This window comes from Cavia porcellus, unplaced genomic scaffold (assembly GCF_034190915.1).
Source record: "Cavia porcellus strain 051 isolate PalLab524CR breed Dunkin Hartley unplaced genomic scaffold, mCavPor4.1 scaffold_5, whole genome shotgun sequence".
NCBI classification, from domain to species: domain Eukaryota; kingdom Metazoa; phylum Chordata; class Mammalia; order Rodentia; family Caviidae; genus Cavia; species Cavia porcellus.
In genome coordinates this window covers 98,150,020-98,164,884 of record NW_026947488.1, presented here as the reverse complement: position 1 = coordinate 98,164,884, position 14,865 = coordinate 98,150,020, and the positions used below count along the sequence as shown (strand labels likewise).

General features: G+C 42.9%; 1 protein-coding gene across 1 annotated transcript in view; it reads left to right on the top strand.

Annotated features, from left to right (window-relative positions):
• Positions 1–11: 11 nt before the first annotated feature.
• Positions 12–14,865, top strand: part of Sparcl1 (SPARC like 1) — a 33,390-nt gene continuing 18,536 nt past the window's right edge. Inside the window, exon 1 of the mRNA XM_003469373.4 lies at positions 12–588. The gene's annotated coding sequence lies outside the window, so the exon portion shown is untranslated. The remainder of the gene's footprint in view (positions 589–14,865) is intronic.

Here is a 14,865-nt window from a genome sequence, read left to right as displayed (position 1 = left end):
GCTCTTCTTTAACCTCCACTCCTGCAGGAAGAAACAACGACATGAAGTTTCTTTTCAACGTCTTAAAATAAAAATCCCCCCAAAGGGATCCTGCTTATAAAATCTCTCAGAACGGTTTGAAAAAGAAAACTGCATAAGAAGCCAACTGTTTATATTCTGGCCAAGTTATGAGGCTGGGAGAAGGAGCCGGGAGGGAGGGCTGTTAACTCCCTGCACGCCGGCAGCGGCTTAGACCTGCCTTCCCTCTAGGTCTCTCTGCACGCAGAGCTCACAGTGCCCTGGAGGGAGAGGCCCCCTGCTGCAGAAAGCCAGGAATCCGCAGCAGCAAAATCGATAGCAGTCTGAAACGCGGTTGGTGCCAAGCTCCAGAGTCTCTGTCACTTCAGACCCTGACTAGTTGACAGGGCAGCAGAATTTCAACTCCAGTGGGCTTGACTGCCCTGGGCAAAGAAGCAGACCCAGCGAGGGAAGGGATTTAAAGAGTTTCTCTTGGGCATTTGTCAGACTTTTTATTTCCTGGCTGTGTGCACAGAGGACATCCAACTTCTATTTTCTGCTGAGGCTCTGGGTCCAGCTACCTACCTGAAGGTAAAAGTTGGAATAGATTTGCTATATTATGTCACTGCATTTATTAAGCTGATTTGCAACATCTGGTAAAACTGTTTAATATTTTTGCCTAAAAATATTATAAAAGGAATAATATGTGGTTTACAGAAAAGCTACTTAGTAGAAAATTTTACTATTCATATTCATGTTTCTGTTTTTCTCCTCCAAGGTTAAATAGCAAATGTGAGTAGATGACAGTTTCAGGAACAACTAAGAGCAGAAATTTAGAACTGTTATTATCCCAGTAGTATTTATATCTTGGGGAAGCCTGAAATGGGTTTTACAAAACAATGTGCTAAATACTTGAATAAACCATAAAGTTAGTTTTCTAAACCTTGTAATCAAATAATTTGTATGTCTTCCGTGTTTAAATTATCAGAGATTCTTCTTTATCACTGTAAATCCTCTTTGTACCTAACAGCAGCGTACAAATAGGACAGCCTGTTTTTCTAAGGGGTAGGAAAATCCTTTAAATACTAAATTACTTCCTATTTCTAAGGTAGTTTATCTCTCCCCTCATTCTCTTTCATAGCCTTATAAATAATTGGGTTTTCCTCCTTACTATCACTTGTTAAGACAACCACCAGAGACATAAAATGTCCCCAATTCCTAATGATGTCTTACATAGAAAAGCAAACGGGGAGGGGGGGGGGCTGAAGAGCTAAGAGGATTTTGCCACTCTCATTCCTGAGGGTACTGTCCCTTCTCCCTCTCTCCTCCTGTGTGGCCATAAAGCCATCTCATCCCTCCAGGGGTTAAACCCTGCTTTCCACTGCACACTGATGCAACTGAAATTTCAAACCATCAGGCAAAGCAGGAGGAGCAGCCCACTGACCCTGCCTTCATCTGCAAAGGAGTGAATGGTGTCACCTTGGCCTGGCCTCCGCACTCTCCTCTGGCCCAGGGCCTCAGCACACCAACCGGAGATGTTCATTCAGTACGGATCAGAAAAATCTTTTTAAAATATCCATTTTCCTTGTTCTCATGTATACCAGCTTTTTTCATTCACAGCTCACTCAGTTATATCGTGATGGTTATAAATATGGTTTAATGCTGATTACATTTTTTAGGAAGATCACTCTTTTGGGACAGATGTAAGTTTATGTGTCTGATCATGCAACAAAATCTAGCAAAGCAGGTCTGTTTCATCTGCTTATCATCCAATCAAGTAACATTGCCTTCCGCGATTTAGAAAAGAACATGTGTGTCACTCATGAAGCATGCCTTGTTCTTTCAGAGACTTTCTGTACAGGCAATTAGAACTTTTGAGGATTCTTGTGCTTGCCCCTTTGGATTTAACTCTCAGTAACTTCTTATGTTTCACATCTCAACTAAGGCAAAATAATAAGATGACAGAAATGAAACTGCATAGTGATGTATCCATGCAACTCCATTCCCTCGTCACTATTTTTTTTTTTTAAACTCAGTTGACTTTGTTAAGGAAGCTTGGAGTGTGCATTACTCTCACATAAATTACTCTTAATACCTCCCCCAGCCTGGCTCTTATGGGTCTGCTGAGGTGTCTTCCGTCTGCCAAGAGCTAGCCTAGCTTTGTCAAAGGCACTGAAAGTTGGACAGCACTCCGGAAGACACAGTATGTGGTCTTGACTTGTTGCACCAAAGGGATGGAGCCGGTCCATAAAGTAAGAGATGGGCTCTGGTTTGTGACTAGAGAGACCTGGTTTATAGCTGAACTCTACCGTGAAAGAGCTCTAAGATTCTGGCCAGATGACTTACCCTGTCTGCGCTTCAGTCCCCTCATTTGTAGAACAGAAATCATACAATGAGTAACTCCTCCAGGCGTTTGATGTGAGAATCAAGGAAAAGCAGCAGGTGTACCCAGGACCTAGTAAGCGAGCAATCAATCAGAGCTAACATGAAGGTACTAACCTAGCTCTCTGACCTTACTGAAATGCACACATTGTGCTCTGTAACAAATGTCAATGCCCAGCAGAGTGGACAGCACAGGTGCTTCAGAGGCCAGCACCATAGCTGGAGCCTGAGCCGGCCTCCATGAGCCTGGGTGGTCACTTCACACCTCCAGGTCTCAGTTTACTCACCTATCCAGCAGAATGGGCAACGTGATACCTGCAGATGAGGTTGCTGTAAGAATCAAGTGAGCTGTATTCTAAGTATTAAGCACCTAGTAAAATACTTGACACACAGAAAATTTTATTGGTTGTTCATAAACCTCATCTATCAGTGAGGTATCTGTTATGTAGTTGGCATGATGTCTCTGGGAGTAATGTGGGGAATCAGGAAACAAATGTTCTTTGAGTCGTTGTCTTTCTAATCCAAAGAAATGCAAAGATTTTGAAGAAACCCAGAGACACTAGGGTAGCCACTGTTGATTTTCTGTGTTTTGTTTTGAAATCTTGTGTTACTGGCATTGTTTTGCTCTGATCTGCTTTGTTCTGTCTTGTTTTGTTCTTTTTAAAAGAAATACAAAGATAAAACTCATCCCCCTGGGTTCCCCTGGAGCCCTCCCCAGGAAATATTTGTTACGGGATCCCCTTATTGCTCCTTCAATTAGCAGCACCCTAACAGCCAAGTCAAATGAAACCAGGGAGCTTTCTGCCAGTCTGCAGGAGGCCGCAGGAGACAGGCTGCTCTGCAGTGGCGCCTGTTTTATTAGCCCACTTGGACAGGGGAGAAGACCCCCAACATTTTCCTTTTCAGATCTTTTCTGAAGGCAAGAATAGGGGTTTTGACTTCCTCCAAGGGATATTTTCTCCTCTCTCGCTGAAATTCAAAGGAAAGGAGTTGTTTGTGTTTTTTGCTTTTGTCGAGCTCTCCCCTCTGTTCTTGCATTGAGATGTCAGCTGCTTTTCCTGCGTGCGGAGGGGAGCAGCCAGTCGTCATAGTGATGAAAAGGCACGGAGAGACTGGGCGTCATGACCAGCTCTGTGAAACAGCTCTCAGTCGGCTTTAAAATCCTTCTTTAGAAATGAAGTCTCCAGTCCTGGCTTGACTCCTTTCTCTTATGCAACCGACTTATGTACACTGGTTGCAGTAGCTAAACGTTTCTTTTAGGGATGTGGTGAATAGGAATCAAAAAAATGAGCAAGAAAACGACTAAAACAGTGGCCAATCTCCTTGGAAAAATAACTGGGAAAGCAGAGAGGACAAACAGACATGATCTCACTCAGTAACACACGAGTTACAGCACGCGATCAGCCGGTTTCCCAATTTTTCCCTGCCCCACCCCCACCCCCAGCCCCATGGTGTGCTCCCCCTGCACTCTTGTCCCCAGGTCTCTAACCTGACCTATGCTGGGCCTCTGTTTTCTCATCTGTAAAGCAGAAGTGACAATCGTCATAAAATTACCATGGGAGTTGAGTGAGGTGCTGCAGGCTGGCTGCTAAACTCAAGAGTCTCAGCTTCCCCCCACTCCCTTGTGAATTGGAAGTAACAGCCAATTCCTGGGGTCACCTAGGATCAAGGGAATGTTGGGTGTGACTGCTCAGGAAATAGAGCTTGTCACAGTTCTCTTGATGAGGTCTCACACCCCTTAGAATGGCTTTTTTGAACTTTGAGAGTAAATTTTAACAGTGATCCTAGAAATAGTTAGCATAAATGTGAAACATTTGTTTTGCAAAGAGGAAAAAAAAGAAAAACATTTCATACATTTCTGAATGTATGTAATCATCTAGGGCTAAAGATATTAAAACGTCTTATCTCTCCGGAAAATGCTTTCTGTTAAAGTTTCTGCTTCAGTTTCTCCAGAGTTTCTAGGTCAAGCAATTATGTAAAAAAGTAGTATTTTTATCTGGTGTCTCAACGAACAACAAATGTGTTCCACATCCTGGCAAATGCACAGCTGTAACAGGAAGTCAGGCTGGAGCGCTGTTGCGTTCTTATAGCACTCATGGCCCTTAGGGAGATAGTCATTAATCAAATCATCACAGAGTAACAACCGTGCGGGTGACCTTGGATACAGAGACATCTTCATTGTTTTGGTGCCAGCCTAAGTGTACAAATGGATAATGTATTGAGACATATGCTTAGGTTACTTCATCTATCAGCACACATACATATCGAAAGTCTCATAATTTATTTTCAATATTTTACACTCATGAAAATATTTCATTCCCACATTTCATGAAACAAGTTCTTAAAACCCTTCCCAGGCACCTTTAGCATCAGTGTCTGGGAATGCCAGGTCCACTCTGTAATTATCTAAATCCTGGGAATGTCACCAACCCTTTTCTGAGTTGTCACTAACACACCTTTAAAAAATGTGCTGATGCCACCTTGGCAAGGCTCCCCACATTTTAATACTTACGATATCGCTTTCTGCAGTGCTCTTCACAGGGCTTATGTAAAGCATGTGAATCTCCAAGGGTGGCTTGTCTAAGATGGTGTCATTTCAACCCTTTGATAATGAAGGCATACTTGGGAACAGTGACTGAATCTGCTTTAAATATCTTTACCTCTTTTATCATCCAGCCTGTCAAGGTGACCTTGGGAAGCACAAAAACAAGCAATGCTTGAGATCTTGCAGATTGTTTTCCCGAATGGTAGATTTTTGTTCAAAATGAAGCAATTGAGACAATGCTCTTTAATGTGTTACCACATATTAAGCTCTAGGGTGGGTGTACAGCAAGCCCCAAATAACATGATTGGGGGGGAGAACATTCTGTTATAACTCATGCTGTTACAACTACATGCTAGGATAAGTTTTATGAGGTCCAAGCACCTATGCTCTTAGAGAGCATAGAAGAAACCCAACCTCCAATCTCGCTTGGTCATTGGTCAGTGTTGGCTTTCTCTGATCTGAAGGCTGGCTGGAGTTTGACTCTTTGGGAGGAGAACACTGAGAGGAGTGAGTGATGGAAAGTGATGGAAGAAATCTTCGAGTATGCCCATCTTGGGTACAGAGGCAGAGTGGAAAGGATCACGCTTTATTTGACCAACCAACAGAGCGGTCATCTGAGAGCAAGAAAAGGGCAGCAGGAGATGTAAATCCCAAGCAGCTCCGCTTAAAACCTCCTTCCGGCCACTAAGTACACGCAGTCTGCTCGGTTCAAACTGAATGCATATCTTCAGCACCTCTGCGGAATTCTGCTTAGACTCCAAGCCACGGCAGGCAACAAATGTGTCTCTCCACAGCAAAGACACACGTGGCACTAGACTTGGTAGGAAGAAAGCTGGACCAGTGGATGCCAGGGGTCCAGACAAGCCTGTATTGGTGAATCTGAGTCTGTCATTTACACTCCCAGCACAGGGACACCTAGTGACTCAGCAGAGAACTCAAAACAGAAGAGCCCTGTTCCCCTTCAGATGACTTTAATGCCAAGCCATAGAGCTCTCCCGAGAGACTCGTTAATACTTTAAGAGCCCTAACGCGTTCCTGATAACTCCGGATCAGGTAACAGCACACATTCCGGTAGCCAAGAAGGGGTCTGCATTCTGACAAAGCGTTTGGCTGTCACATACAGGCCGGAGGAAGAGAATGCTCTGTTTGAGTCTGATTACGCAGTACCTATAATAATCATTTTGCTTACTACCATTCCCAGAAAGGAAATTTTTCATAGTTACAATAACTACTAAAAATAATCATCTACTGGCTTCCTCCTATATACACAAATTCCACAGAAGCTACCTGGCCTTATTTGGAAGCGTGGATGCCGTACTCCACAAAATAAAATGCCAGTACGAAGGAGAAAAGGGACCCAGCAGGGAGAACAGTCAAGGCAAATGTCTCTGTTTTCTGGGGTACATGCATGTCCTTCTCCAGTTGTTTGATTTTATGCCAAAGGGAACACACAGACCAAGTAGTCAGCATCTGCCTGGAAAACCAAAAGCACTGAACAGGCTCCTTGGGTGGGAAGTGAAGGGGCACTGGAGGGTCCTGGGCTGCCCAAGTAGGAGGCCACAGCTCAGGGTCCAGCTACCCAGGGAAGCAAAACTAGCGGTGCTAAACCTTACAAGGAGCCATTGCTGCAGCCGTTAAAAAGGAGGATTCATTTCAGAAGGTTGGAGATGCTAAGGAGAAAGGAAAGAAAGGGGTGAAAAAGAAGAGGAGAAGGAAAATCAACCAGTTATGCTAAGTGGGTTTACATGGCAAGGCAGGGCACAGACCTTCACAGTTTATCTTTTTAAATTATGCTCTAAATTAATAAATTAGTGTTTAAAACATGATAACTGAAATCAAATACAAAAATCTACTGTCACCTAACATTCATTTAAATTTCTAGAAAAAAAACTATAGAAATTGAAACAAAGCAATTACAAAAAGGAACACCAAATGAACCAGAGTCCCCAAAATCTGTTCTCGTTTTCATGTGTAAGGCCTCTACCCCATCTAGATGGAGAATGGTGTTTAGGGTGTTTAAGGTGTGCCAAGCTTAGACACCCTCTCCTTCTCTGGGAAGTGGAAACGTTAGGACAAAGACATAGGGATGTCAGTGTCTTGCTGGGAGAAATGTCCTATGCTCCCTGCCAAGTGAAACTCCCAGGGATAGGCAGCTACTGCACACGCAGCTCCCCAGCCTCAACCTGGAGGATTACACTTTCGGTCTATCAGCGATGGGGAATGGCTGTCACATGTGGGGTCTGTCCCACTGAGCCTTTCAGGCCATGTCTGCAGGCTTGGCTGGGCTGCATTTCCAGCGAGAGGACATTTGGGCCTCTTTTCCAGAGACAGAGAGTGTGGAGCTGTGGAGAAATCTAATTACTACTTCTTTTCATGCTGAAATCCAATTACAATCTCTCCATGGTGAAAGCCAATCCTCTTAATACAAAAAAGAAGCCAAACAAAGGGGCTTCCAGCAGGGGCTCTGCCTTCTCTCTTAGGCATCTGTGCAGAGAGGTTGCAGTGGCTTTGGCTTACCTTGCTTAGCAACAATGGTCACCACTGAGGTCTACTCCCAAACCAATGGGTAGTTTATATCCAGTGCCAGGAATTCGGGGGATTTTCTAAGAATCTTTTAGTTAGGCAAAACTAATGTAAGCCAACATCTCCTCCCTCCATACACAATTTTTCATGCAACAAGATGACTTTTCTTTTTGAACTTGAAAGGCCATGTTCAATAAGAAAAAGAACTGGCAGTGAGTTATTTAACAATATTCCCATCATCTGTTTCTGACACACTTCGTGCTCTGCGTAACACGTCCAGCCAGCATTTCATTCGAGGCTAGTGGGAGTAGCAGCATTGCTGGGAGAGGGGTCATCACAAATGCTTAAACCTAACTGAGACAAACAGAGGCAGTTCTCGAAACAGGGATTTGCAGAGAGCCGTGTTTATGAGGACCAGCCACAGGTCTATAACTGATGGAATAATAACACTATTAACCAAATCTTATCCTTACCAAATCCTATCCAAATCTTTACCACTATACTGCACTGGCTATATATAAATCCAGATTTGCTGCTTATGAAGACAAAAACAGGCAAATTTTAGGAAGGAACATTCATCCTTCTACTAGACCTTCACTGCAAGTACATGGAGTGTGGCTTTTTTCTTTTCCTTAATAGGACTTTATTTTAGGTCCATATGAGTGCTATGCCCAAGACTTAAATTTGCCATTAAAATGAATTGAATTCAACATTAAAATGACCCCTCAATAGCTCTGAAAGGAATGAATTTTTACTAACTAGAGTCAACCTGAGTTACATAATCACTTAGATAATATGATGGTGATTTGGTGTGAAGGTAGTTGGAGATCTAACAAAATCAAAATTTACTGAATTGTAAGTCAGTAGAAACCTGTAGCTGGTTCTAAGACTGTTTGTCAGATGTTCCTGCTCTATTCCACGAAAATCACTTCTAAGCTCCAGTCAGGGAATCCCCTCAGTCTTTTGCTGAGGACCAAACAGCTTGAGATAACCCTAAATTGCTGTGGTGTTTTGTTGGAATTAGAAGAAGCAAAACTCAAATGCTAAACCCCAAATGCCTTCTTTTTCTCTTCTTTCTGGTTCCTAGCTCCAGCATGTAACAGTAGGTCAATTCTTTCTGGAAGAGCTTCTCAATAACTTCATAAAACATGAGGAGAAGAGCAAAATACTAGATTGCTTTCACCGAGGAAAACTTTTGGTTTAAACCTTGGTGCTTCCCAGAGATCCTATAATCAGCAGCTTCCTGGAAAGACGTGCAGGGAGAAGAGAGAAGTACCAGATCTGCTCCCTGATAAAACGGCTGATTGGTGTCTTCAAAATAGTGTTTGGTTTCAAAAGCAAGTGCTTTCTTCTAACTTGAAAGGTGCCCTTGAGAGGAAGATGTGTAGTAGTTACTAAGCCTGAAATCTGAGTACTGTTAACCTATTTTCCCACGGATGACACCAGCATGCTGGCTCTTGGTTGTTTAATTTTTCACCAGTCTTGTGTACTCGGATAGTGTCTACAGCCAGGGCCAAGATTGCAGTGATGGCACAAGTGGTCAACTGACCACACGGCTTCCAGCATCTTCATAACAGGGCTGCCAGCTCAGGAGTCCACAGCCTGGCTTTGAAGGCGATATGTAGGACAGAATATCAGGCAACCACGATGGTCCTTGTTCAAACACATTGCCCTGTTCCGTTGAACAATATGATTACCCAAAATACAATTTTGTTTCCATTCAGCCAATTGAACTACTCCGGACTCAATACATTTTTGTGTGTTCTAGGACAAAACCACCTCAAAGCAGCTTTCTTAGAACAGTGTCTAAAATGTTTCCTCTGCTGAGCTAATGAGTTGGGTTTTCATCTATGTGAAAAAATGGGGGTGCTGGAATGAACAGCAAAAGAAAGGACTAACTTATTTCACAAGATCTCAGATTAATCCTGATGTCACAGTACCTTAGAGAGGGCATGGAAAGAGAGAAAAGGCAGTATTACAAAGCAGAAAATACCAATTTCCAACACAAAATATTTCCAGGCCTAGTTGCCCACATTTCTGTCAAAAGTTTTTCCATTCCACAGCATCTTCAAATGTTGTGATTATAGTGGCAGAATCATCTTTGCTGGGTGTTGATCACATTTGAGCAGCTTGTAGCTTCTAATTCTCTGCGAAGATTAGGACTGCTATACTCACTTAGAAAAGATAAGGGCCTGAGAACCTGGCTTAGTGATAGAGCACAAGCTTAGCACACTGGAAATCCGAGGTTCAATCACCTGCACCAAAGAAGGAAGGAAGGAAGGAAGGAAGGAAGGAAGGAAGGAAGGAAGGAAGGAAGGAAGAGGCGAGAGAGAGAGAGACAGAGACAGAGAGAGAGAGAGAAAAGGAAAAGAAAAGAAGAGAGAGAGAGAGAAGGCTGTATATATACTAACGTTTTTAAAAGCACGCCAGCTGAGGCAGCTCTAGGCTCAAACCAGGGCACCCCTGCTGGCAGGAAGCAGCTTCCTTGGGAGGACATCTTTAGACACACAAGTCGAGGAATCCTAAAGTTTGAAGCAAAGACTGCAGTGTCAAGACCCCAGGAAGGAAATGATGGGTCAAGGCAGGAAACTCAAACTTGGGAGCTGCAGGAAAGTGCAGTTAAGACTGTATTTACCAAGGTACAGGCAGGCAGTGCATAAGCCGCACCGGACTGTGGGAACACACAAGTGAGAGGTAAACTGTAAGTGAGAGGAAAAGGAATTTTCTTTTTTGAACCCAGACGAGACACTGGTGAATTCACCAGGAGAGCCCTTGACCCGCAGGAAAGGAACACGGGCTCAGAAAAAATACACACCCCAGCTTTATTCTTTTCCTTCCCTCCAACCCTTCCTGCCAGGGCTCCCTATTAACTGAAAACACCAGAAAACACAGGGCAGGAGAACCCATTTGTACAGGCCCAGATAGAACCAGGAGGAGGAGAAGAGAGTGGGTCAGCAGAAGCACACGGAACACACCCTGATATCCAGAGGGAACCTCTTCCCAGGGTGGGAGGAGAAGAAACAGCTTCAGACCAGCTGTAGACCAGCTGCAATTTTTCCTTGCTTGAGAGAATCTTCCTAGAGTGTTCCTTCCAAAGACACAAACAAGCCACAGCTTTCTCCCCTGTTTTCAAAGAACTCTGACTCCACCCATGAAATCCATTAGGATTAACTGTATCTACATCTTTCAGAGAAACCAGATCGTAAGTAATGCGACACCACCAGGCAAGCAGTGGTTTCCCCTATTAAATGCGTTGGCCCTGATGGAGGTACATGAGAAGCTTTGACCATGGGCTGAATCCTGCAGGGACTTCTGCTTGCAGTGAGCACTTTCATTCAAGGTTCACACAGAACTAAATACTCCTCAAAGCACATCATTGTTCCCCTGAGGGTCCCAGTACCATGAGAATGAGGCTACTTGGAACTGTGCTTGGGTATTATTTGCTGCTTTTCTTAATCCTGGAAGAGAACTCCCCCAATGAATAATTTTTGATCCATTCAGAGAGCTGAAAGCACTTGAAGTTCCTCTCTACTAGCAGAATTTAACAACTCGCTCACTCTATTAACAAAAGACAATTTCCGCTGAATCCAAGGGAGTTTTATTTTATATTAGTAGAGTTTAACTACTGAGGGAAATTCAAGTACAAGCGGTCAGAGAAGAAAGCCAAGAACAAGGCATTCAGAGAAAAGAAATTCCAGGGAAGTAGAGAAAAATAAATTAAGGGGTAGGGATACAACTAAAGGCAGGAAAAGAACAGAATTAAACTATCTGCCCATTTTCAAGGGCTGGGCTGCCAAAGGCCCATTTTCATCCTACTTACAATGAACTAAAGCATTCAATTATTATTAATTTCTGCAAAACCACAAATGCCACAGGCTTTCTAGTGAAGCATATTAGAATTGGATATAGAATCCGTGGTAAGCAGTATGTGGAGCCTTCTTTTCTAAAAAATAAAAGAATCAGACACATCACTGCAGGGGAGTGAATGTGAATGTAAGGAAACCCTGCATTCACAGAGAAAGAAAAGAAGGAGGACAGGTAACATAGATGACTTAAGCAAAAAAAACCAAAATGGCCAAAATAATTTCCCCTGTTACACTGGGGCAGGGAGAGCTCTGGTGTGGATCTAGACCTTGCAGAGCTCGGAGTGGTGTGGAAGCATGAGAAGCCCTGGATGGAATGCTGACGAGGTGTGGAGAGGTGGTCAGCACCACTTACCCACGAGCAGCCCGGAGGGATCCTGTCAGTCTAATCATGGTAACCCCCAGCTACACAGTACGGCAGAGGAGAAATGCTCTAATGTCTTCCAAGCAAAAGAAACAGATGGAGAGTGTTCCTGAAAGCCGTCCCTTTTGGGTGTCCTTCGATTTCCATGACCGAAATGGGTGCAGTGGCCAAGTGCAATGCTCAGGAGGTCCCACGGGTGACACGGCTGTGAAGTGAAGGTGTGGTCCCAGGGCAGTAGGGGTGGTAGGTGAGTGCTTGCCACAATACCTGGCATATACTGTCAGCTGTCATTAAAGCCAATTATGAAAATGTACTTTTCAATGAAATATTACATTGGTGAATTCAAATGATTCCACTTATGTTACACTTGAGTGTAGCATAATGCACTAAACATATGAATGTAATGTCACATTCTACATTAAATCATTAATACTTACTTCAATTATTTATTGCAATGAACAAAGTTAGGGACCTAATCATTTTATAAAGTCTGGAGATCTTGTGGCTCAGGAGTCTGGGCAGGTCACCCAGAGGACAGCCAGTCTGCAGTGCCCCAGATGTCTCCACTCGCATGTCCTGTTCACTAAAAGGACAGAGGAAAGCCAGTGGATCATCAGGGACTGTTAAACGGTGTTGCCTGTGGCATGACAACATTGTTCAAGTGGCTAAGATTCCCAAAATGAGAGTTCTGAGATATTCAGAGGAAAACTCCAGGGCTTCTTATGAGCTGGCCTAGAAGATCTCAGAACATAAATCATCTTGTTGAGTAAGTCACCAAGGATAGCCCAGATTTAAGGGAGGAAAGTGAGATCCCACCTCTCAATGAGACAGATAGCAAAGAACGTACTGCGATCTTTACCACAGTATTTATCTACGTTACATTAGAAATGTAAGAAATTGCCTCAGGAAGCCCCCACGTTGGTTAGAAGAGAGCTGGTATTTATGTTTGTTTCTCAGTGGAAGACCTATTTCTGTCACACCCAATATTTCATCTAGGTACTTGTTTTAGTGACAGATTGGCTAGGAACTTGAAATGCTACATACTGAGTTTCCCCAAAAAGTCTTTACCTATAAAATGCAGTCTAGCCATCCACTGGAATTCTGGGAGTCTGCTGATGACACACATTGTATCTAGCAGAAGAAAAAGGGTTTCTTTGAAGTTCCCCACCAACCCTCATCTCAGCCTTTCTAGATTTCTGAAAATAAGCAGTGGTATAAAAAAGACATCAAAAGCTGGGCACAGTGGCACACTCCTTAAATCCCAGCACTTGGGAGGCTGAGGTAGGAGAATCATTTGCAAGTTTGAGACCTGTCTGGGCTACAAAGCGAGCCCAAGACCAGCCTGAACTGGGTAGTGAGACCCTGTCTCAAAAAGGCAAAAAAAAAAAAAAAAAAAAAGAAGAAGAAGAAGAAGAAGGACATCATTTTAGTACACTTAAGAAATAGAATACTTATGAATTATTAGTTATTCGGATTAAGACATTTTCTACTACCATGTATAAAGAAATGATAATCACTTGTCTATAGTTGGTGAAATTACCAAATGGTTAATGATCACATTTCAGTCTCAAAATAATTCTAGGACCAGTGATTTAGCTCAGTGGCACAGCACCTACCTAGCAAGTGTGAGGTCACGAGTTTCTCAGTACCAAAACAAAAAAATAAAAAATACAAACCTCTGAGAATAAACAGAAAAGATGCAACTGGTTTTCCTGTGTCGATAGATGAAAAACATCTGTGATTTAACCAGTCTTTCGTGTGAAAAGTAATTTAGGTCTGGATCTTAGATCTTCCAATTCTGTATTAAATATCCTTTCAACTATACATCTGGCTCTGAATAAGCTCATACATTTGGAGGAGTAACATTTATCTAATTTCACATCAGTGTTGCACATTTAAGTTTTCAAGAATAATTATGCAAATTCAAAATCTGTTGCATTTAACCCAGTTTTTCTTGTCTATTAGCAAAATTTATATTATTTTCTTAGACTCTAAATTGTTTATTTAGGAATCATAACAACTTCTTTGGAAAATAAGAGAATTAAGGTTTATCAAGCAACTCCTGTATGTCAGGCACCCCTTCTAAACTTTATGAAACCACATTAGATATAGTGGGGCTCTCCAGAAAACTGAGAAAGAGAGAGATTTGTTGCACGGACTTAGCTCCTGTGGTTAGAGGCTGAGAATTCCAAGGTAAAGACCAGTGAGACAGTCTCAATCTGAAGGCTCAGAACCAGGAGAACTGATGGTCTGAGTTCTAGTCCAAGTCCAGAGGCCTAGGCAGTAGAAGGGTGATGGCATAAGCCCCAGCCTGACCGATGTCCACCCAAGCAGACAGACAAACAGAACCCTCCTTTCCTCTGGTTTCAGGACCATTCTGGCCCTTAACAGGGTGTATGATGCCTATTCGCACTGGGTAGGGAAATCTGCTTCATTCTGTCCAAATGCAAATGGATTCAAATGCAAATCTCTTCCAAAAACACCTCACAGGGGCATCCAGAAACAGGGATTAAGCAAATATCTGGGCATCCAGTGGCCCAGTCAGCCTGAAGCATACAACTGTCAGAGATGTTAACCCTGTTCTCAGGCAGGACAGCTGAGGTCAGAGGGCTGCAGAACTTGCCAAAGACCATGCAAATGGCTAGTGTTGGTCCAGAGTTCAGACACTTGTCTTTCTAACAGAAAAATACCCTGTTCCTTCCTTTAAACTAGTAGTTCTCAGTGTTGCTCCCTGGGGAACACTTGGCAATGTCTGGAGACATTTTCAGTAGTCATAACTAGGACTGGGTTACTGACACGCAGTGGGTAGAGGCGGGGACAGTGCACAGGACAGCCCCCCTCAACACAGAGTAACCCAGCCCCAGTGTTAATGGTGCTGTGCTATACCATACCACCCTGTACTTCTATAGTATCAGACACAATATAATAGTACAATGTTGACCTAAATATAAGCAACTGTAGTTCTATAAATTAACAGATACTTGTGGAATGAATTACTCAATAAATGGTAAATTTTGGAATATAGAGGGAAAAGTTTTTAAATGATCATCAATAATAGCATATGTATCTTAAGATTAACTTTAAATTCTATATATAAAAATTTTATTTTGACACAATCATGGAATATATTTTAGAGGGTCTGGTAATTTAAGCAGCACTTAGAGGTTCATGAATTGTGTTTGGTTTTAGAA